General features: G+C 41.3%; 1 protein-coding gene across 1 annotated transcript in view; it reads left to right on the top strand.

Annotated features, from left to right (window-relative positions):
• Positions 1-2,641: 2,641 nt before the first annotated feature.
• KCNB2 (potassium voltage-gated channel subfamily B member 2) overlaps positions 2,642-21,543 on the top strand; it is a 498,244-nt gene continuing 479,342 nt past the window's right edge. Inside the window, exon 1 of the mRNA XM_033935254.1 lies at positions 2,642-2,753. The gene's annotated coding sequence lies outside the window, so the exon portion shown is untranslated. The remainder of the gene's footprint in view (positions 2,754-21,543) is intronic.

Below are 21,543 nucleotides of genomic sequence, written 5' to 3'. Positions count from 1 at the left end.
GTGGCTGCATCAGGGAAGTTCCCGTTCTCTCCTGCTCCGTCCACTGCTCGGCTCAGAATGGTGCTTAGTTTTAAGCTTCCTGTCACATGACTTCATTTCCGTTGAGAATCTAAGTAATATAACCATCATCAGTCAGAAAATTTAATAAAATGCACCCCATTCTATTTTCTGATTAAGTCCATTGGGTCAGATCATATTTAGAAAAAATATAGATCTCTGTTCACTTTGATAAAGCATCATTTTCATATCACCTTGGCGTGCTGTAACAGGGATATGATCCAACACGAAACACTGGAAGTCTTCAAACGAGTGATTTTTCTCAGCACTGTGTCGTGTAAGTACATCTACTTGCCTGTGATACAGAATAAGAACGGCTAAAAAACTCACTGTTGGTTGAGGCTTTTTCTCCACTTTATGTAAATGATTTTTCAGAGGGTACCCCCACCAATTGGCTAATAACATTTGTTTGTTGAATTTTGAATTTGAATTTTGTTATTATTATTAGTATTCTGGAGAGATGTTTAAATACCTACATAATATAAATGTGCATGAGTCAAGTCTCTTTGATTTGAAAGGAAACTGCAATGAGAGAGCAATGGATGAAGTTAAGAGGTGATAGGCTCCATAGAAACATAGAAACATAGAAACATAGAAACATAGAAACATAGAAACATAGAAACATAGAAATAGACGGCAGATAAGGGCCCATGGCCCATCTAGTCTGCCCACCTTAATGTCCCTCCCCTACCTTTGCCCTGTGAATAGATCCCATGTGCCGATCCCCTTTGGCCTTAAAATCAGGCACGCTGCTGGCCTCAATCACCTGTAGTGGAAGACTATTCCAGCGATCAACCACTCTTTCAGTGAAAAAGAATTTCCTGGTGTCACCTCGTAGTTTCCCGCCCCTGATTTTCAACGGATGCCCTCTTGTTGTCGTGGGACCCTTGAAAAAGAAGATATCTTCCTCCGCCTCGATGCGGCCCGTAAGATACTTGAACGTCTCGATCATGTCCCCCCTCTCTCTGCGCTCCTCGAGCGAGTATAGCTGTAATTTGTCAAGCCGTTTTTCGTATGGTAGATCCTTGAGTCCCGAGACCATCCGGGTGGCCATTCTTTGCACCGACTCCAGTCTCAGCACATCCTTGCGATAATGCGGCCTCCGGAATTGCACACAGTATTCCAGGTGGGGCCTCACCATGGATCTATACAATGGCATAATGACTTCCGCCTTACGACTGACGAAACCCCTTCGTATGCAGCCCATGATTTGTCTTGCCTTGGACGAAGCCTGCTCCACTTGATTGGCAGACTTCATGTCCTCACTGACGATTACCCCCAAGTCTCGTTCTGCTACCGTTTTTGCTAGGATCTCGCCATTAAGGGTATAAGACTTGCATGGATTCTGGCTGCCCAGGTGCATAACTTTGCATATTTTGGCATTGAAGTTGAGTTGCCATGTCCTAGACCATCGCTCCAGTAGGAGTAGATCGTGCATCATGTTGTCGGGCACTGAATCTTCGTCTGTTGTGCATTTGCCCACGAAGATTCAGTGCCCGACAACATGATGCACGATCTACTCCTACTGGAGCGATGGTCTAGGACATGGCAACTCAACTTCAATGCCAAAAAAATGCAAAGTTATGCACCTGGGCAGCCAGAATCCATGCAAGTCTTATACCCTTAATGGCGAGATCCTAGCAAAAACAGAGTAATCTGAGGAACTACTTTTTTACAGAAAGGGTGGTAGATGTATGGAACAGTCTCCCGGAAGAGAGACTGTGTCTGAATTCAAGAAGGTATGGGTTAGGCAAGTGGAACCTCTCAGAGAGAGAAAGAGATAATGGTTACTGTGGATGGGCAGACTAGATGGGCCATTTGGCCTTTATCTGCTGTTATGTTTCTGTTTCTATGAGGCTGTAGTGCTGTTCTGAGAAAATCCTTACATGTTTACTTCAGCACATTAGGCAGTCTTAGGCCTGGTTAGTATCTACATAAGGGGTTATAAGAACATAAGAACAACCATATTGAGTCAGACCAATGGTCCATCTAGTTCTGTTTTCAACAATGGCCAATCCACAAAACCCAAATAGTAGCAACATTCCATGCTACTGATCCAGGGCACACTATGGATTTTTCCTGGAGGAACTTGTCCAAACCTTTCTTAAACCTAGCTATGCTAACCACTGTAACCACCTCTTCTGCCAATGAGTTCCAGAGCTTAACTATTCTTTGAGTAAAAAAAATATTTCTTCCTATTTGTTTTAAAAGTATTCTCATGTAATTTCACTGAGTGTTCCCTGGTTTTTGTACTTTTGGAAAGGGTGAAAAGTCAATGCACTTCTACCCATTCTACACCACTCAGGATTTTGTAGACCTCAATCATATCCCCCTCAGCCATCTCTTTTCCAAGCTGACACAGCTTTGCAAAATGGCAACTTCTTCATCAGGTGTTTGTGGCTGCATTGCTCTGGGATCACAGTTTGCAGCGGTGGCAAGGTTCAGGATTCCTGGTGGAGCGAAGAGTGCATCTAAGAGTACTGTTTCTTACTATTTGCATGACACTTAGACTGGACACAGTTTCTACTGGAATGCAGACTTTGCATAAGTGTTTTTGACATGTTTGTGCCTTTTTCATGAATAGGGAGTTTTTCCTTGGGCTGCTGTTGTGCCCCAACTCACAATCGCTGCGTACAATGACATTTAAAAGACAAGTTGTGGAAATCTCACTAGAATGTTGTTCATGAGAAGAGGAGGTATGTTTTTTTTTTTAATTCTTTATTCATTTTCAAATTTACAATAAGTAACAATATATCCAAACAAATTAACAATAAATATAACACTTAATAATCATCAATGGTACAAATAATATGCTCTTATCTCCCACCCTTCCCACCCTTTCTTATCATATAATCAATACCTTATACAATATGTAACAATAAATTTACCCTCCCCTCCCCCCCTCACAATCAAACTTGTAAATTTAAGGGAAAAAAAAATAAAATAAAATGTCATCTAATCGGTACAATACTTTGTAAATGTCTCCCACACATCCTGAAATTTCCTGAAAAACCCGCGCTGTATTGCAATAAATCTTTCCATTTTATAAACATGACATAAGGAATGGTTGTTTTTTTTACCAATGAAGCTAAACTGAGGTTTTTCTCCAATTCTTATTATATTCTCTTAGTGAGGGTAACTTGCATGAGTGGCGTTTATTTGGGGTCTAGCAGTATTGTAGGAGTTATTTGAGATCAGAGTGATTTCAATTACCCAAACATTGACTGGTTAAATGTTACATCAGAGAGTGGTAGGGGGTAAAATTCCTAAACCTCATAAATGAATGCTTCTTGAAGCAACTGGCCCAGGAACCGACAAGAGGGGAAGCTATTTTAGATTTGGTCCTTAGTGGAATGCAAGGCATAGTACATAAGTTAACTGTGCTGGGTCCGCTGGGAAACAGTGATAATAACGTGATCAAATTTGAGCTGATACCGGAAGTGACGTCACAAAAGAAATCTACTGAAGAGGCATTTAATTTTCAAAAGGGCAACTATGAGAAAATGAGAAAATGGTTAAAAAGAAGCTAAAAAGGATCAGTTGCAAAGATTAGGACTGTAAAACAGGTGTGGATGTTATTTTAAAATACCCAGGTATGGATCCCATCCTCCCGGGCCGAATTCTATGAAGAATATTTAAGATAAGTTAATTCTCTAAATTATTACATATTTAAAAGAAAAATTTTTTGTGTGTAAAACAAGAAATGATATATTGCAAAATTGTATGGGCCAGTGACGATTTCACACAAATACCTACTGCTAAAAATTAAATGATCGACCAAGGAGGTGTGTTACCGAGGCCTTTAAATCAATTTGAATGTTGATTGAGGCTTATGTTAGAACTGACATTTTTATTCAATAGTCATTGCCTCAGATATCCAAGGGCTTCTCTTACAAAGCCGCAGTAGTGGCTTCTGCTGTGGTAATCACTCTGATGCCCATTGGGATTTAAGGAGCATTGGAGTGTTTGCCACACAGCAGCCGCTACCTTTGTAAAGGGGGGGGGGGGGGCGGAAGTTATCTAATGATGTAGCTCAGAAAATGAAAGATTTTCACTGTAAGTTGTCAACTGTGGATAGTGTGCAGAAAAAAATGGAGCATTATATTACTACTTTGCAATCCACAGCTGCTTCTAATTTAAAAGATAGTGTGAGAGCTCATGTTCAAATTATTGAAAGTCAGGAATTTACATTTTTTGAACTTCCCCCTCACCCATTTTCTATCGCCCCTTGAAATGTTCAAGATGTATATCAGAGATGTTTTAAAATATCCTGAGGTTCATTTTTTTTTTTTTTTTGCCTGTTAAAACTTATTATCTTCCAAGGGGGATTAGAAAAGTGGTAGAGGAGGGAAGCAAAGATCAATTGGCTCCTCCTGAAAGCTTTGAAATTTCATAATTTTTAGAATCATCTATGGAAATGATCTTGAAACGTGCTACATTGTTGGTTACATTTCAGACTGAAGTTCAGAAAAGATCTATTATGAAGCTTTATTTGGCTAATAGACTCATAACTTCTATGGTCAGAAGATAATTGGGTTTTTTCCAGATGTTGCCAGCAGTGGCATAACTAGCATATGTAATACCTGGGGCCAATCATTTTTTAACATGATTTTTAGTAATAATCCACAAGTCACACAACAAGAGTGTACCTGAGAAAAGACAGCATCTTATACACTGCAGCGAGCACTAGAATATCATTTCATCCAATGTATAACAAACAAGCCAGAATAGTACAAATTGATCCTGCACAGTCAGTGCTAATAGAAAAACAAGTCTTTCATGCACACAGAACACAGAAACACCCTAATCCAGTATGGAATAAATAATCACAAACTAAAAATAGAAATATGTAGACAAAAGTTAAACTTAACCACCAAGAAACCGGATTCTGCACACAACATACAGACATAGAAATGGCGATGCATGTCCCTTAATATTGTACAAAATATAAAGATTTAAATTTGAAAAAGAGAAATAACGGATCATCACTTTACTAATTAACAAATAGAAATAAAACAAAAGATGGAAAATAAGATAATACTATTTTATTGGACTACTACATTTTTCTATTAGCTTTCAGATGCCAAAACTACCTTCTTCAGGCCAGTACAATATACTGCAGTTATGGCTTCCTGTCCTGACCTGAGGAAGGGGGATTTGGTCTCTGAAAGTTAGTCAAAATGTAAATTAGTCCAATAAAAGGATCGCCTTATTTCCATTTTCTGTATATAAACATTTATCAACACAGCTACAATAGTACTTTATCCTAAAGAAAAAAGTATAAATAAATAGAATTTTGTTTCTCTTGTTTCTGCTTTCTTCATCTTCTCATCATTCTCTTCCTTCCATCCACTGTGTCTACTCGCTGCCTCTTCCATATGGCATCTACTCTATATGCCCTTTCCAGAAACTATCTGCCTCCCCTTCCTTCTCTCCCCTCCCCCCCCATTGGTCTAAAATCCATCATCTTCCCTCCACTTCCCCCATGATATGGCATCTCTGTCTCCTTCCCTTCCATCTCTCTCTCCCTCCCCCCTCCCTCCATGTTTTTTGCATCTCTCTCTTCTCCTTGTCTCCCCTCAGATCTGGTATCTCTGTCTTCTTCCCCTTTCCTCCCCACAGATCTGGTAGTTCTGTCTCTCCTCCCCCATTCTCTCATATCCCTTATCTCTCCCCTCTCCATAGTCTGGCAACTCTCTCTCCTCTTCCTTCTTTTTCCTTTTCTTCCCTGGTCTTCCTTCTCAATTAATGATCTTTTTAATGAGAAAAGACCCTCAGAGTTACCACCACGATACTCAAAATCTTCATAGTTTCTGGCTTTATGTATCTATTCCTCACCGGGTCTTATTATATATATCTCTTAAAGTATTTTACTTTTGCCATTAAAGTTAATAAAGATGTTCAAGTACTTAGCTTTTATGTTTAGTGGTCAAAACGCTCAGGGACTATCAAGCCAACATGTTTCACCCGAAGGGTTTCCTCAAGGCTAATATCCCTTTGTATAGCTAGTACCTAGGTGGTTGGTATATAGGGCGAAAAGCTATACAAAGGGATATTAGCCTTGAGGAAACCCTTCAGATGAAACATGTTGGCTTGATAGTTCCTGAGAGTTTTGGCCATTAAACATAAAAGCTAAGTACTTGAACATCTTTATTAACTTTAATGGCAAAAGTAAAATACTTTGAAAGATATATATAATAAGACCCAGTGAGGAATAGATACATAAAGCCAGATACTATGAAGTTTTTGAGTATTGTGGTGGTATCTCTGAGGGTCTTTTCTCATTAAAAAGATCATAAAAAATATGATGTGAGTGAGAGTTCAAAGAGGTGGTTTAGATTGATCCTCCTCTAATTTGGTGAATTCATAAAATGAATAGACATAATGAAACATAATGAAAGTGCCTGAGATGATTTGAATTGGATTGGATTTATTACATTTGATATACCGCTTGTACTGGTGTATTAAGCGGTTTACAATGCTACAAACAAAAGAGAAGGGGCCTTAAGTGTCTGGGCCAATCAGAAACTTAGGCTCCTGGGGAGCTGCTTTACCTTGTGTGACTGGGACGTAGGAGGAGACTCTGGAACGCTGCCCCGTGTTTCCCACAGCAGCTGCAGGGCCCGGAGGTGGAATCGGGCAGGTACTGTGGAAGACGGACCCTTGACATCATTGAGTCCGTCTCTCCTGGCTGTGAAATTGCTTAAATTAGACACTGCTGCCGTGGAGTTTTGGGAGCTGCTTTACCTTGTGTGACTGGGACGCAGGAGGAGACTCTGGAACGTTGCCCCGTGTTTCCCGTAGGGCCCGGAGGTGGAATCGGGCAGGCACTGTGGAAGACGGACCCTTGACGTCATTGGGTTGTCTCTCCTGGCTGTGAAATTGCTTAAATTAGACACCGCTGCTGCAGAGTTTTGGGAGCTGCTTTACCTTGTGTGACTGGGACACAGGAGGAGACTCTGGAACGCTGCCCCGTGTTTCCCGCAGCAGGGCCCGGAGGTGGAATCGGGCAAGCACTGTGGAAGACGGACCCTTGACATCATTGGGTCTGTCTCTCCTGGCTGTGAAATTGCTTAAATTAGACACCGCTGCCACAATTGCGGCCGCAGGGCGTGTGGCTGAAGGGGCATGCCCTAAGGGGCATGTCTCGCCCCTTGGAGCAACGAGGAGCCGGGGAGCAGGAGTTCAGGTCGTATAACTTTAATCTGTTATTATTGGCAAAAGGAAAATTAAGCCTAAGAGCTCAACACCTGCAGTTTCTGGTCCTATGGACAGACATTTGACATTTTCTACAGATATTCCATCACAACCTTTACTTGATATGAATTCTCCCATATTGGGAGCATTGTTGAGCCCCCTTGGAAGGACACCCCCCCCCCTTCATCCAGTATCTGGTGGTAGCGGGAATATTACTCTCGCTATTTCCACTGAATTAGTGGTATCTTCTACTCAGATAAGTAAATTAATCTTTACTGAAATACCTAAATCACTTGAATTTTCAGGTGTAGTAGAGGATCAACCACTAGCAGTGGAAAACCAAGATATTACCCTAAAGATTTGTGGTTAGGTATTTCTAGAGTTGAAGGGTTTCTCAGAGAATCAGTGAAAAAACATTGGATTATTCACATTCTGTGTCTCAAAAGTTTGAGAATGTGGATTCTAACTTAAGTTGTTTGGATAAAAGATTAAGTGTGGTTGAAACTCAAAGCAATACACTGCAAGCTGTCTCAGATCTGCTGTTAAGGATTCTACGGCGTTACATTCAAAATGGAAATGTTGGAAAATATGCATAGAGCGAGGAATCTCAGCTTGGTTAATTTCCCAGTGACTCATTTATTATCTTCTGAAATTTTGCTAAGGAAATTTTTCAAAGAAATACTGGGATTACCCAACGCGGAAAATTTCCCAATAAATAATTGTTATTATATTCCGCAAAAGAAAATACAATCCGACCTGGTAACAAATGAAATAAATCTGACAGAGTTTTTGGAAGATACTCAGGATGTGATCCAGAGTAGGTCCACCAAGGTAATAACATGCATGAGTAAGATAGATAAAATGCTAATAATGAAACTTTACTTTAAAAATAGGTTGATAAAATTTTGTGGAGATTTGGTTAGAATTTTTCCTGATGTGTCAAGAGCTACGCAACTAAGAAGGAAATAATTTCTGAAATTAAGAACAAGAGTCTTAGCACTTGAGGCATCTTTTTACCTAAAATTTCCATGTAAACGCCACAACAAATGCCACAACAAATGTCACTGCTGTACCATCAATTGAATCATATAACAGTTGTTTAAATTATTACACCTACCTATCAAAGGCTGGTTGTTCAGTGTCTCATCTACTTCCTACTATGTCTTCATCATTAGTGCTTTACTTTTACAGGTAATTTTCTTTTTCAAAATATTTTTGTATGGACCTTCGGGTAGCAATCAGGCAAACAGAGCCAGTTGCTTAAATTCTGCATCAGTCCAATCTTTATTCATCTTTTATTAAATCTGTATAATTCGTTTTTCTTTTTCTTATGGATATAAAATAAAAGGAACCTCACTTAACTTATAGTGAAATGATCCTGTACTCTCCTCTCCCAACTCGTGATAGCCCCCGCATACGCATTCCTCGACCCTGAAGAAAGGTTTCATTCTGAAACATGCTTGTTGGGAGAGGAGAGTACAGGATCATTTCACTATAAGTTAAGTGAGGTTCCTTTTATTTTATATCCATTATAGACTATATTTAGGCTAATATTTGGTGTACGCTGGATCGGCTGGAGCGCCTTAGTAAAAGGACCCCTATGTCTCTTGTTTGATTTCTTTTATTGTTCAGTTGATCAATTTCTGTATTGTATGCTTTCAATCATCATCAATAAAATAGTTTAAATCTAAAAAAAAAAAAGAAAAAAAAAAAAGAAACTAAGCATGTCTCCCCATAGTTGAGGGCTTGAAAATGAATTTTTGTGTTGTATAAATATTGTTAAAATTTTGTGTAAGAAACCTTTTTTTCTTTATATCATTTGATATTGTAATTATTAAATTTATAAATTTAAAAAAAAAAATAAACTTAGGCTCCTTTCTGGTGCTTACGGGAAAGGGCCTAACCCATAGGTGGGGCCTTAAACAACCTGGGCCAATCAGAGCCTAAGGAACCTCCCTGGTGTATCTAAGTATGCACCGGGGAGGGGAAAGCCCACCATTCTGAAGAGGCGGGCCAGCTGGCCAAAGGGAGAAGTCATTCTTCTGGCCAGCCATCGTAATTAAGGTAAGGAGGAGGGGCAGTGGTTGTCGGAGCATGGGGGGTGTCGGGGGGCTGTATGGCAGTGGAAGTAGTGGTCATCTCTCCCACTGCCGGGGGGGTGCAAGGTGCATCACTTGATGGTGGGAGGGAGTGAGTATCTCTCCCACTGCTGGGGGGGGGGGGGGTTGTAGGGCATTGTTTGGCAGTGGGAGGGATTGGGCATCTGTTGCAGGGGTGGGAGGTTATTAGTGTTGGATGATTGTGTGATGCGGCAAGAGAGAGTGCTGATCTTCAATTTGTTTTTTTTTTTATTATTATTATTTTAATTTGCATTAGTGTGTGTGTGTGTGGGGGGGGGGGCGGGTCTTAGCTGTCATACTTTACTTTCCTGTCAGTGCCTGAGCCAATCAGCACTCAGGCACTGATCAGAAAGTAAGGCAACGACAGCTCAGTCCTGACAGTAAATTTTGGCTGCAAATGTGGGCACAACAAGGTTAGAAAATCACTCAATGATTATAGAGAATCGCTTGGAGTGATCATTTTAATATTAATGACCTTGTATTACATTTGTATGGCAATATCGGAGACTGCTAGAAAACTCGGAAAAGACCTCGGTAAACTGTTTTGATAATCCTCTGCTAAAATACATGCACGCTAAGTTGGCTGGTTTAGTGAGCACGTTAAAGGCTGATTTTAGTTTTGAGAATCTGCCCCTCAGATATTAACCAATTCAGAATCTCACTACTGTATTCACTCTAGAACCAGAACACTGGCAGTGAATTGACTCCTCTATGTGCTGTACAATCAAAAAGCTCCAGCTTCAGTTTATGACTTATAATATTTAAAACCACCTCATCAGCTCTGATCTCATATCAGATAATGTCTGCGTTTGATGATCATGACATTATTTTGCTGGCAGAAACATTCCATTTCCAAATGTTGTAAGATGCTTTTTTGCAATCTTATCTGATAGTACCTAACTTGTAAGTGCTATTTGTCTGGGAAATAAAACAACATTAGGTAATGTGCTTACTCATTGTTGGAGTATGGAACACATTTGGCCTGACAATCCAAAGCACTATACAGATAAGTGCTCTATCTGTGATTTTTCGGTGAGCATTCTATGGATAGTCAGCGATATTCAGCCACTATATAACTGTATGGTTTAATTTAAGGACAACTAAAATTGTTGTCCTTACTTAAACCAATAATGGCTGAATATTGTTGCTATCTACTCAGGTGGCACCAGTCAATACTTTCCTTGTATATTCACTGCTGCCCACTTTCTGGATAATGGCCCTGAATATGGGGCTCATTTCCAATAAAGATAAACATCCAAAAAGTGGCATAAAGGGACAAATTGGCATTTATCTCAGCAATTTTCGAAAATTGTATTCTAGATGGATATCTATGCTTTTCATCTGCAGTTCATCTAAATCTCAAGAGGGCATGTTAGAGGTGTGCTGTGAGCGGTACTAGGGCAGGCTTATGACTTCGATGTCTTTCTGCCATAATTGAACATTTAAGAATACGTCCAGGGCACAAGTTAGATGTTTGAGGCTAGACCTGTTTTAATAACAAATAAGTGTCAAAAGGTACCCAACCTGACCAGGTGCTAGCCCCCAGTGGTCACTGATGTACAGTTGGGTCTAGTAGGTTTAGGGTGGGTTTTGTAGGATTCACCATACACCATAAAGGGGTTATGGTGAGATACGTACCTGGGACCTTTTATGTGATGTTTACTACAATGCCCCTTATGGTGCCCCACTGCTCTGCTGGGATGAAATCTGTGTGGCCAGTCTACTACAAATGCTGGCCCCTCCTACAACCCAATGGCCTGTTCTGTATGTTTTTCTTTGGATGTGTTTTTTGTTTGTTTGGGTTTTGGGGGCGGGTTCAAATATGGTTTAAAAAATAGATGCATAGAGGATAGATGCACAGAGCACATTAAAAAACAAAACAAAAAACCAAGATAGGCATTTTGCAGTTTTGAAAATGGGCATGTTCACTACTGTATTTTTGTGTGTCTTCCATAAAACATCCAAACTCGAATTTGGATGTCATGTGGAAAATGCCCCTCTGCGTGTCATATAGTGAAACGCTTCACCCAGGAGTCCTTTTACTAAGGCACGCTAGCCGTTTCAGCACGCTCTAAAATATTAGCGCACGCTAAAGCGGTTAGCACGTCGTAGTAAAAATACCCACCAGTGTTTTTAAAAAACACGCTGACTGTGGCATTTGACTAGTCACACAATGTCAAATTCATTTTAAAGAAACTGGATTCTGTTTACCCCCATAGGCTCAGAATGGGGACAAGTTGTTTCTGAAAAAAAGCTTTTCATTTGCAAGACAAATGCAAATATTTTTGCTCAGCGGTAGGATTTATTGATGGCTCAACAAACTTGATTACAACTTAACAATTATAACTGTTTGCTTACTTATTTGTAATGAGCCAAGGAAGGCTGTTAAAATAAGTCTATAATTAACTCCTCTAGAGAAGAGTTAAAGCAATGTTAATACAATATTCATGCATACAATAAATACAAACACTGCAAATATCTATCATTGAATAATAGAAATTGTGTTCTCTCCTGCTTGAAAAAGGAAAAACATAAACTATTCAGAAAGAAGAATGAGCTATATTAAGGATATTACAATCCATTTAATCATCGCTAATGATTTAATACCACTGGCAACTTCACAACATTTTTAACTATGAAATAATATAATTCTTGCCTTTTTCCGTTACCACTTTCTTTCTCAGTGTATCACCTAAGATTTGCTAAGGAAGAAAGTAGATGGAAGAAGATGAACACTTTTGTGTCAGTGTTAGGCAAAATGAACATCTTGATTACTGTGAATAGCACTGCAGAACATTGCTATAGTTCTTGCTCAAGCAAGGCAAAAACATGTCTGTGCGACTCTTGATGGGTATCATCTAAGTTTATTTCACAGATAGGCTTTCCGTTTCCACAGGGGGTTTGTGTTTATCTTTCTCTAATACTTGAACAGGCACGTTTAATAGATTTCTTTGTATGCTAGAGCTTCGTAAATGGAAAAAAAATATATATATATATATATTTTTTTATTTTTTTTTTCTGTTTCATTGTTGATAGTACACCAGACTGACTTTCCTTTTGGATTTGTACAGGATGGAAAAAAGTATTAAGGCTCTCTATTCTAGTACCTGCATTTAATTGACAAAATTAATGCATGGAAACTGTAAAATTTCTTGCTTTACCTACCGTGTTTCCCCCAAAATAAGCCCTACCCCAAAAATAAGCCCTAGCTGAAGCGCTGGATTCGCCGGCAGCAGTGCTTCTCTCCCCCCCCCCCCCCATGCTGCAAAGCCAAACTCCCACTGACCCTTCTATCTCTCCCTCCCATCTGAACCCCACTGACCGTGAGACCAATCTACCTTCTGCCAAACGACTCTGTCAGCAATAATCTAAACAGGCTGCATCGCAGCCTTCTCCCGCCAGGACATTCCTCTGCCGCATCATTGATGATGTCATCAGCAATGCGGCACATGGAACATCCCCAGCGGAATAAGACCGCGATGCAGCCTGTTTAGATGGCTGCCAATGCTATCGTTTGGCAGAAAGTATATTGGTCTCACGGTCGGCGGGGTTCGGGTGGGAGGGAGAGATGCACAAGGGATGGGAGGGAGGGATATAAAGATGCTGCAGAGGAAAGGCACAAGGGGATGGGTGAGAATACAAGGTTAAGAAATCCTGCTGTTACATAAGAACATAAGAATAGCCTTACTGGGTAAAACCAATGGTCCATCAAGCCCAGTAGCCCGTTCTCACGGTGGCCAATACAGGTCACTAGTACCTGGCCAAAACCCAAGGTGTAGCAATATTCCATGCTACGAGATCCAGGGCAAGCAGAGGCTTCCCCCATGTCTTAATAACAGACTATGGACTTTTCCTCCAGGAATTTGTCCCAACCATTCTTAAAACTAGCTACGCTATCCATTTTTACCACAACCTCTGGCAACGCATTCCAGATCTTAACTATTCTCTGAGTGAAAAAATATTTCCTCCTATTGGTTTTAAAAGTATTTCCTTGCAGTTTCATCAAATGTCCCCTAGTCTTTGTCCAGGATTTTAAAGGCCTACATTTCTGTCGCCTACCTTTGATAAGAATCAAGTCTACGGAGGCGCCTTAGAATGCCAAAGCTCATTTCTGGCATTATACATGCCTACTTCAACCTTAGGCATTCTAAGGTGCTTCTGTAGATGCGATGAAGGCACTGTTATTTTTGTTTTCAAACAAATTTTAAATTGCTTTAAATTGCTTTACCAATTATGCGCCCAGGCGGAAACAGGAAGCTGCATCAGAGGGAATCTTTGGGCAAGCAGCACTGCTTGCACAATTACAGTTCCCGTTGCTTTTCTTACCCGCGTTGCTTGCTTGTCTTACTTTCCGTCAATGGGGGGGCTGCATTGCCGATCGGGGTGGGGCCCGCGTTGCCATACCGGGGGGGGGGGGGAACCTGTGTTGCCAATCGATGCTGGAGGGGCCCATCACCGTTTGGAAAAAAAAATGTTGATGCCTTCCTTCATCAGGCCCCCCTAACCATTTCGGGCCCTAGGCACGTGCCTGCTTGGCCTATTGGTTAATCCTGCCCTGGTAAGGAGCAAGCTAAGACTGAACTCACAAGCTCACGGTGCTGAGGTAGCAGTTCTAGCCACACCTCCACTCCTTCTTATCTTTGGTCATTTCCTGGTCCCCCTTACTGACTTTTTGCTTTAAATGCACTGGATTTTTTTTTTTTTTTAACTAGTTTATGCCTGTACAAGCTTCTTTTCAAATTCCATTTTGTTCTGCCACACATCTAACTTGTCAGAACTTAAGTTCCGCCCTATTTTCCTCATTAGGATTTGTTTTCCTTTCTTTTGCAAGGTGCCTTTTAGCTTTAACAGCATCCTTCATCTCACTGTTAAAACACATTGACAGTTGTTTGGACTTTTATTCACCTCCTTTTATTGCTTGGAATATATTTTATTTTACTTCTAAGGGGTAAATATTCAGCCGATAGTAGTGAGCATTTTGCTGACTTCTACCAGCATTAGTCCTGGATATTCAATGCCGGGCCATGTCCAGGCTTCATCATTGAATATCTGACTTTTGCAGAGCTGATTAAGTCAATATTCAGCAGTTAAGTGGCTATGAGTTACCACAGATAGGACTGACTTTTATGTGGTCCCATTTATGGCCTTTAAAATACCTGGATTTCACTTAAGCGCTAACCACTAATTTTCAGCAGTGATAACTGGTTGCGTGCCACTGAAAATTAACGGATAGCCCTAAAAAGCAATTTAACCAGTCAGCAACTAGTTCTGGTCAGTTAAATTGTCTTGAATATCGACCTGTAAAATAATATTTTTACACCATGGCCATTCCGCTGTAAACTTCTGTTCCTGGCAACCACTCTTGAAGTCTTGAATCTAGAAGACATTTTTGCTTCCCCTTTTGTTTTTACCTCCCCACCCCATTCTATATTATATTGCAGTTTCACTCCCCCTTACATCCATTTTTCTCCCACCTTTCTCCCCTATCCTACTATTAGATTGAAAGTTGGGCAAGATAGCAAATCATTAATAAGCTTGGAAACTTGGCACTCTTTTTAAACTGATTTCCATATTTTATCATAATTTCCCTTTTTAAAATTAATTGTTAAAACAGTAGTTTTCACTCTTATTCAGGATATATATAGAAGTATCTTTGACATTTTTGGTTGTACATCATTTCAGTCTTTTTGTTCATGAAGCATGTTATCGGATATGATTAGATTTAGAAAAGGGTGCAAAAAAAACCGAACAAAAGACCCCGCATGGATAAACAATGAGGTGAAGAAAGCGATAGGAGACAAGAAAAATTCATTCCGGAAATGGAAAAAGGACCAAACTGGGGAAAACTGGAAGGAACACAGAAAACGCCAAAAAGAATGTCATCAAGTGGTTAGGAGGGCGAAAAGAGAATATGAAGAGAGGCTGGCCAGGGAGGCAAAAAACTTCAAATTGTTCTTCAGATATGTTAAAGGGAAGCAACCGGCGAGGGAGGAAGTAGGACCGTTGGATGATGGAGACAAAAAGGGAGTGATAAAGGAGCAAGAAGAGGTAGCCGACAGGTTAAACAAATTCTTCTCATCAGTCTTCACAAGCGAGGACACATCCACTGTACCAGAACCCGACATGATCTTCCATGGTGATCAAGAAGAAAAACTGTCAACAATAGAGGTGAGCCATGAGGATGTCCTCCAACAGATAGATAGATTGAAAAGCGACAAATCACCAGGCCCAGACGGAATCCACCCTAGGGTACTAAAAGAATTAAGAAATGAGATAACGAGTTTGCAACCTATCCTTGAAAACTGGGGAGATCCCGGAGGACTGGAAGATAGCAAATGTTACACCTATATTTAAAAAGGGGTCAAGAGGAGACCCGGGAAACTACAGGCCGGTAAGTTTGACATCGGTTCCGGGCAAGATGGTAGAAGCACTGATAAAGGACAGCATCTGTGAGCACATCGAAAAACATGGGCTGATGAAAGCGAGCCAACATGGCTTCTGCAAAGGAAGATCGTGCCAAACAAATTTACTGCACTTCTTTGAGGGGGTGAACAGCCAGTTGGACAAAGGGGAACCCGTAGACATCATTTACCTCGACTTCCAAAAGGCCTTTGACAAGGTACCCCATGAGCGGCTACTTAGGAAGCTGTGGAACCACGGGGTGGAAGGGGACGTACACAGATGGGTCAAACACTGGTTGGCAGGCAGAAGACAGAGGGTTGGAGTGAAGGGTCACTACTCGGGCTGGAGGAAGGTCACGAGCGGAGTTCCGCAGGGGTCTGTACTGGGACCGCTGCTGTTTAATGTATTTATTAGTGACCTGGAAACTGGGACGAAATGTGAAGTTATAAAATTTGCGGATGACACTAAACTCTGTAGAAGGGTTAGAACTACGGAAGAGTGTGAGGACCTACAAAGGGACCTAAACAAACTGGAGGAGTGGGCGAATAAATGGCAGATGAACTTCAATGTAGGGAAATGTAAGGTCATGCATATAGGGAGAAAGAACCCGATGTTCAGCTACCAAATGGGGGGATTAGTATTAGAGAGAAGTAACCTTGAAAGAGATTTGGGTGTACTGGTGGATACAACAATGAAGTCGACAGCACAATGTGCAGCAGCCACGAAGAAGGCAAACAGAATGTTGGGTATTATTAAGAAGGGTATTACGACCAGAACAAAAGAAGTCATCCTGCCGTTATATCGGGCAATGGTGCGCCCGCACCTGGAGTACTGTGTTCAGTATTGGTCACCGTACCTTAAGAAGGATATGGCAACACTTGAGAGGGTCCAGAGGAGAGCGACACGAATGGGCATGGAAAACCTCTCATACACTGAAAGATTGGAGAGACTGGGGCTCTTCTCCCTGGAAAAGCGGAGACTCAGAGGAGATATGATAGAGACCTACAAGATCATGAAGGGCATAGAGAAAGTAGAGAGGGACAGATTCTTCAAACTTTCAAAACATATAAGAACAAGAGGGCATTCAGAAAAATTGGAAGGGGACAGATTCAAAACAAGTGCTAGGAAGTTTTTCTTTACCCAGCGTGTGGTGGACACCTGGAATGCACTTCCAGAGGACGTAATAGGACAGAGTACGGTACTGGATTTCAAGAAAGGATTGGACGATTTCCTGCTGGAAAAGGGATAGAGGGGTATAGATAGGGAGCTACTGCGCAGGTGAGAGTGTAACTGCAAACTAAAAACAAAATATGTAGACAACAATAAAACTGCACCCTATGAAACCAGATTCTATACAGAATGCAGCACCACAGCTGCTCCTTGTGACCCTGGGCAAGACACTTAATTTCCCTCCGCCCCCTCCCCCATTGCCCTAGGTACATTAGATAGATTGTGAGCCCACTGGGACAGACAGGGAAAAATGCTTGTGTACCTGAATAAATTCATGTAAACCATTCTGAACTCCCTAGGGAGAATGGTATAGGAAACGGAATAAATAGATAAACAGTAATGCATGTCCCCTAGTACTGTGCAAAATATAAAGACAGCAGATGTACATTTGAAAAGACTGAAATACTAATCACCATATAGAAATAAAACAAAAATGGAAAATAGGATACCATACTATAGGCTAAATCTAATCTAATCTAATCTAATCTTCCATTTGTGCTTCGCACATAACCATACAGGCTCAAGGCGACAGATCAAGGAGGAAGGGTGAAAGCAGGAGGGAAGGGGGTATGGAGAAATAAGAGAGGGGACCCAGAAGTAGGGAGAGTTATACAGAAACTAAGACTGTTAATTGTCAAAGAGGTGAGTCCAGGTTTTTTCTGAATGTAGTGTAGTTTGTCTCTGTCCTGATAACTTCTGGTAGGCCATTCCAGGTTTTTACATCCAGATAAGTTAGCATAGAGTGGAAAATTTGCTTGTAGTGGAGGTTTTTTTGTGGATGGTAGATTTAGTTGGATTCTGTTAAGCAGGGGTGCCCACACTTTTTTGACTCGCAAGCTACTTTTAAAATGACCAAGTCAAAATGATCTACCAACAATAAAATAAAAAAAAAAACACAACACACACTGTACGCATAGAATTGTTAATTATCATTCCTATTCCTAGTTTTTTTCAAAGCGGTCAAAGCAGATGACTCTATGCACTGTCACCTCAGTAACAACCATACAAAAATAGACAAATACCCACCCCCCTCCCTTTTTACTAAACCACAATAGCAGTTTTTAGTGCAGGGAGCTGCGCTGAATGCCCAGCGCTGCTCTCGATGCTCCTAGGCTCCCTGTGCTACAAACCGCTATTGCGGTTTAGTAAAAGGGGACCATATTGTAAAATATAGACAGCAGATATAAATTCAGACACATTTTGATCACTAAATTTAAAATAAAATCATTTTTCCTACCTTGTCTGGTAATTTCATCAGTCTCTGGTTGCACTTTCTTCTTCTGACTGTGCATCCAATCTTTCTTTCAGCCTGTATGCTTCCTCTCCTCCACACCTCATTCCCTCCCCCAACTTTTTCTTCCTCTCTCCCTGACCTTTCTTTCTTTCTCTCTTCATGCCCCCTTTCTTTTTTTCTGTTTCTCTTCTTTCCTTCTGTCTCCCTGCCTGCCCCCTTTCTTTCTTTCTCCTTGCCCTTCCCCAAGCCACTGCCACTGCCGCTGCCATCGGGGAACAGGACCCAAACCGCCACCAATGGATAACAGTCCCCAAAGCCGACGACGCCGACACCCCATGCTCTCCCTGCTTCGGGCCGACCAGCATTCCTCTCCCCAACGTCAATTCTGCCATTGGAGAGGAAGTTCCGCCCAGCCAGGCAGCGATTGGCTTGCCCGAACTTCCTCTCCGACGGCAGAATTGACGTCGGGGAGAGGAAGACTGATTGGCCCGATAGATCACCATGGCAAAGTGAGTCCTGGGTGATCGACTCACTTTGCTTTGGCGAGCTACCCGTCAATCGCGATCGACCTATTGGGCAACCCTGCTGTTAAGGATTATTTTTGATGTCGACCAAACTTAACTTTCAGAGGCTAAAATTTCCTTTCTTAGGTCAGTATCATATACTGCTGTTATAGTATCCTTTCCTGACCCGAGGAAAGGGGTTTTGGTCTCTTAAAGCTAGTCAAAAAATGTCCTAAAATTAGTCTAATGAAAAGATCACTTTATTTCCATTTTCAAATTATAAACATGTATTAACACATATATAATACTACTTTATCTTCTATAAAACCCACAAAACTTTTATCTACCTTGTTGCCTCTGGGTTTCTGCTTTCTTCATCATCTCTTCACTCACTCATTCTTTCCAATGTCTGTCCTCTTTCTGTGCCCCTTCCATATGGCTTGACTTTCTTTCTTCCCATTCCATCCAGCCTGAGCCTCCCCCCCCCATCTTTCATTGATCCAGCATTTCCCTTCTGTGTCCATCAGTGTCACAACTCCACCTCTTTTTGAGCATCACCCTTCCATATGCACATTTCACCTATATACCTATCTCACCTCTTTTCCAGAATCTTCATTGTGTCCCTGTCCTTATCCCTCCCCCCCTCCACCATGTTCACCATCTGCCCTCCCAATGTCCTTATCTTCTCCCCTTTTTTCAACTTTGTTTTTCTGTTTCTCTATTTCACCTCCCCCTTTTCACCATTTTGTGAGACAGGTCTGCCAACAGGAAGGAATGGGTATCCCTCCTGCCAATTTCCCATCAGAGGTACAAGGGGGGTATGGAGGGGTATGTGGGGATGGGCTCAGCAGGAGGGGTGTCCCTTTGGAGGGGTACTTGGAAAATGGTGGGTGGGTGGGAGGGAGAGAGGATCTCCTTGCTGGTTCAGCTGATTGCAGCAGGAAAATCCCCAATCAGTTGATCCGGCAAGACTTTCCGAAGCCTCCGTTCTGGGGAGTTCTGCCAGCGCAGCTGATCAGGGATTCCAGTGCCGTGATCAGCTGATGGCAAGCTGTGAATTATTTTTGGGATACCCCTCGGCAAAGATAGGTTCCAGAAACATAGGTCAGAGATTTCTGGGCCTACATTTCTGGTGCCTATCTTTGCATGAATTGTGCCTACATTGGCATTATAGGCCACCTAACACCATTTCCGGCACTGGCCATTCCTATTTTGGTATTCAGTGGCCTAAAGTGCCTTTGTAGGTGCAATTCTAGTGTCTTTTATTTAGGCGCTGGTAGGCGCTTCGACCTCGCCATTTTTTATTTTATTCTTTGCCATTTCTAACAGTGTTTTTCAATTCATTTAGGCGTCAGTAGGGTGCCAGTTTTAGAATTTCCCTATGTGCTTTTCCTCTGATAATTTCAAGCAATACTTGAAATGAGATAGAAATATGTCTATTTTTCTCTGACAGTGAGTATATTCTTTTGAGAGGGAACAATAATGGAGGCAGTGCATGCAAATCTATCGGTAGCATGGAATATTGCTACACCTTTGGTTTTGGCCAGGTACTAGTGACATGGATTGGCCACCATGAGAACGGGCTACTGGGCTTGATGGACCACTGGTCTGACCCACTAAGGCGATTCTTAAGTTCTTATTTCCTGAACACCAGACTGTCTTGCAGGGGTGTCCAATGTCGGTCCTCGAGGGCCGCAGTCCAGTCGGGTTTTCAGGATTTCCCCAATGAATATGCATGAGATCTATGTGCATGCACTGCTTTCAATGCATATTCATTAGGGAAATCCTGAAAACCCGACTGGACTGCGGCCCTCGAGGACCGACATTGGACACCCCTGGTCTAGGGGTACCTCTGGACTAAGTTAGTAACTAGTGCTTTACCATTATTACCATGCCATTATATGTTGGAGCAATTGCACTTTTAAAATGATTACAGTAAATCATTCATATATTAACTAAGAAAAAAAACTATTCTATACTACATTAAAACACATTCATATAATATACTTGTATAATGTAATGCTTCTAAATGCCACTAAATCTAATATTTTAAAGGAGAATTAAATTTCCTTTTGTTCTTCATTTCAACTCCTTATTGTTTCTTGCTTGATCTTATCTCTCTTTTCTTGACTTCCTAGGTTTTCTTTCCACTACCTCCCTGTTCCATTTTCCATCTCTTTACCATTTCTGTTATTGTTCCTTCATCTCATTTCTATTCACCTGTCTTCACTGTCTCTTTTACTTCAATTATTACTTCTTAACTTAAAATCTTTCATTTTTCAGATTTTCTTCATCTGCCTCTTTGGCATTTCTTGTTCCTCTGCCCCCTCATCTTTTATCCACCAATCCTACAACCAATCTCCCTCTTGACAGCCTTCCATTTCCATCTCTCTACCTCCCTTTCTCACTAATGTATCCATGTTGAGGCCATTTTCAAAATCCATTCACTGATATAGGAAGCCTATGGGAAAATCTTTCACCCTGCATATGTGTACAAAAATGTGTATTCATAGGGCTCCTTTCACAAAGGTGTGCTAGCGTTTTTAGCGCATGCACCAAATTAGTGCACGTTATAACATGTGGTAGCCAAAAAACTACCACCTGCTCAAGAGGAGGCAATAGTGGCTAGCGCGCGTGACATTTTAGCATATGCTATTCTGCACGTTAAGGCCCTAGCGCGCCTTTGTAAAAGGAGCCCATAATCTCCAACAAATATATACAGTGCAAAAGGCTGAAGTTATATTTATAAAGGTGTTAAAAAGTCTTCAGATGTTTAAGGTTGGTAACTTCATTAATGCCT

This window comes from Geotrypetes seraphini, chromosome 2 (genome assembly GCF_902459505.1).
Source record: "Geotrypetes seraphini chromosome 2, aGeoSer1.1, whole genome shotgun sequence".
Classification (NCBI taxonomy): domain Eukaryota; kingdom Metazoa; phylum Chordata; class Amphibia; order Gymnophiona; family Dermophiidae; genus Geotrypetes; species Geotrypetes seraphini.
The sequence above is the reverse complement of the archived record's forward strand: the minus strand, read 5'-3'. Positions and strand labels throughout refer to the sequence as shown.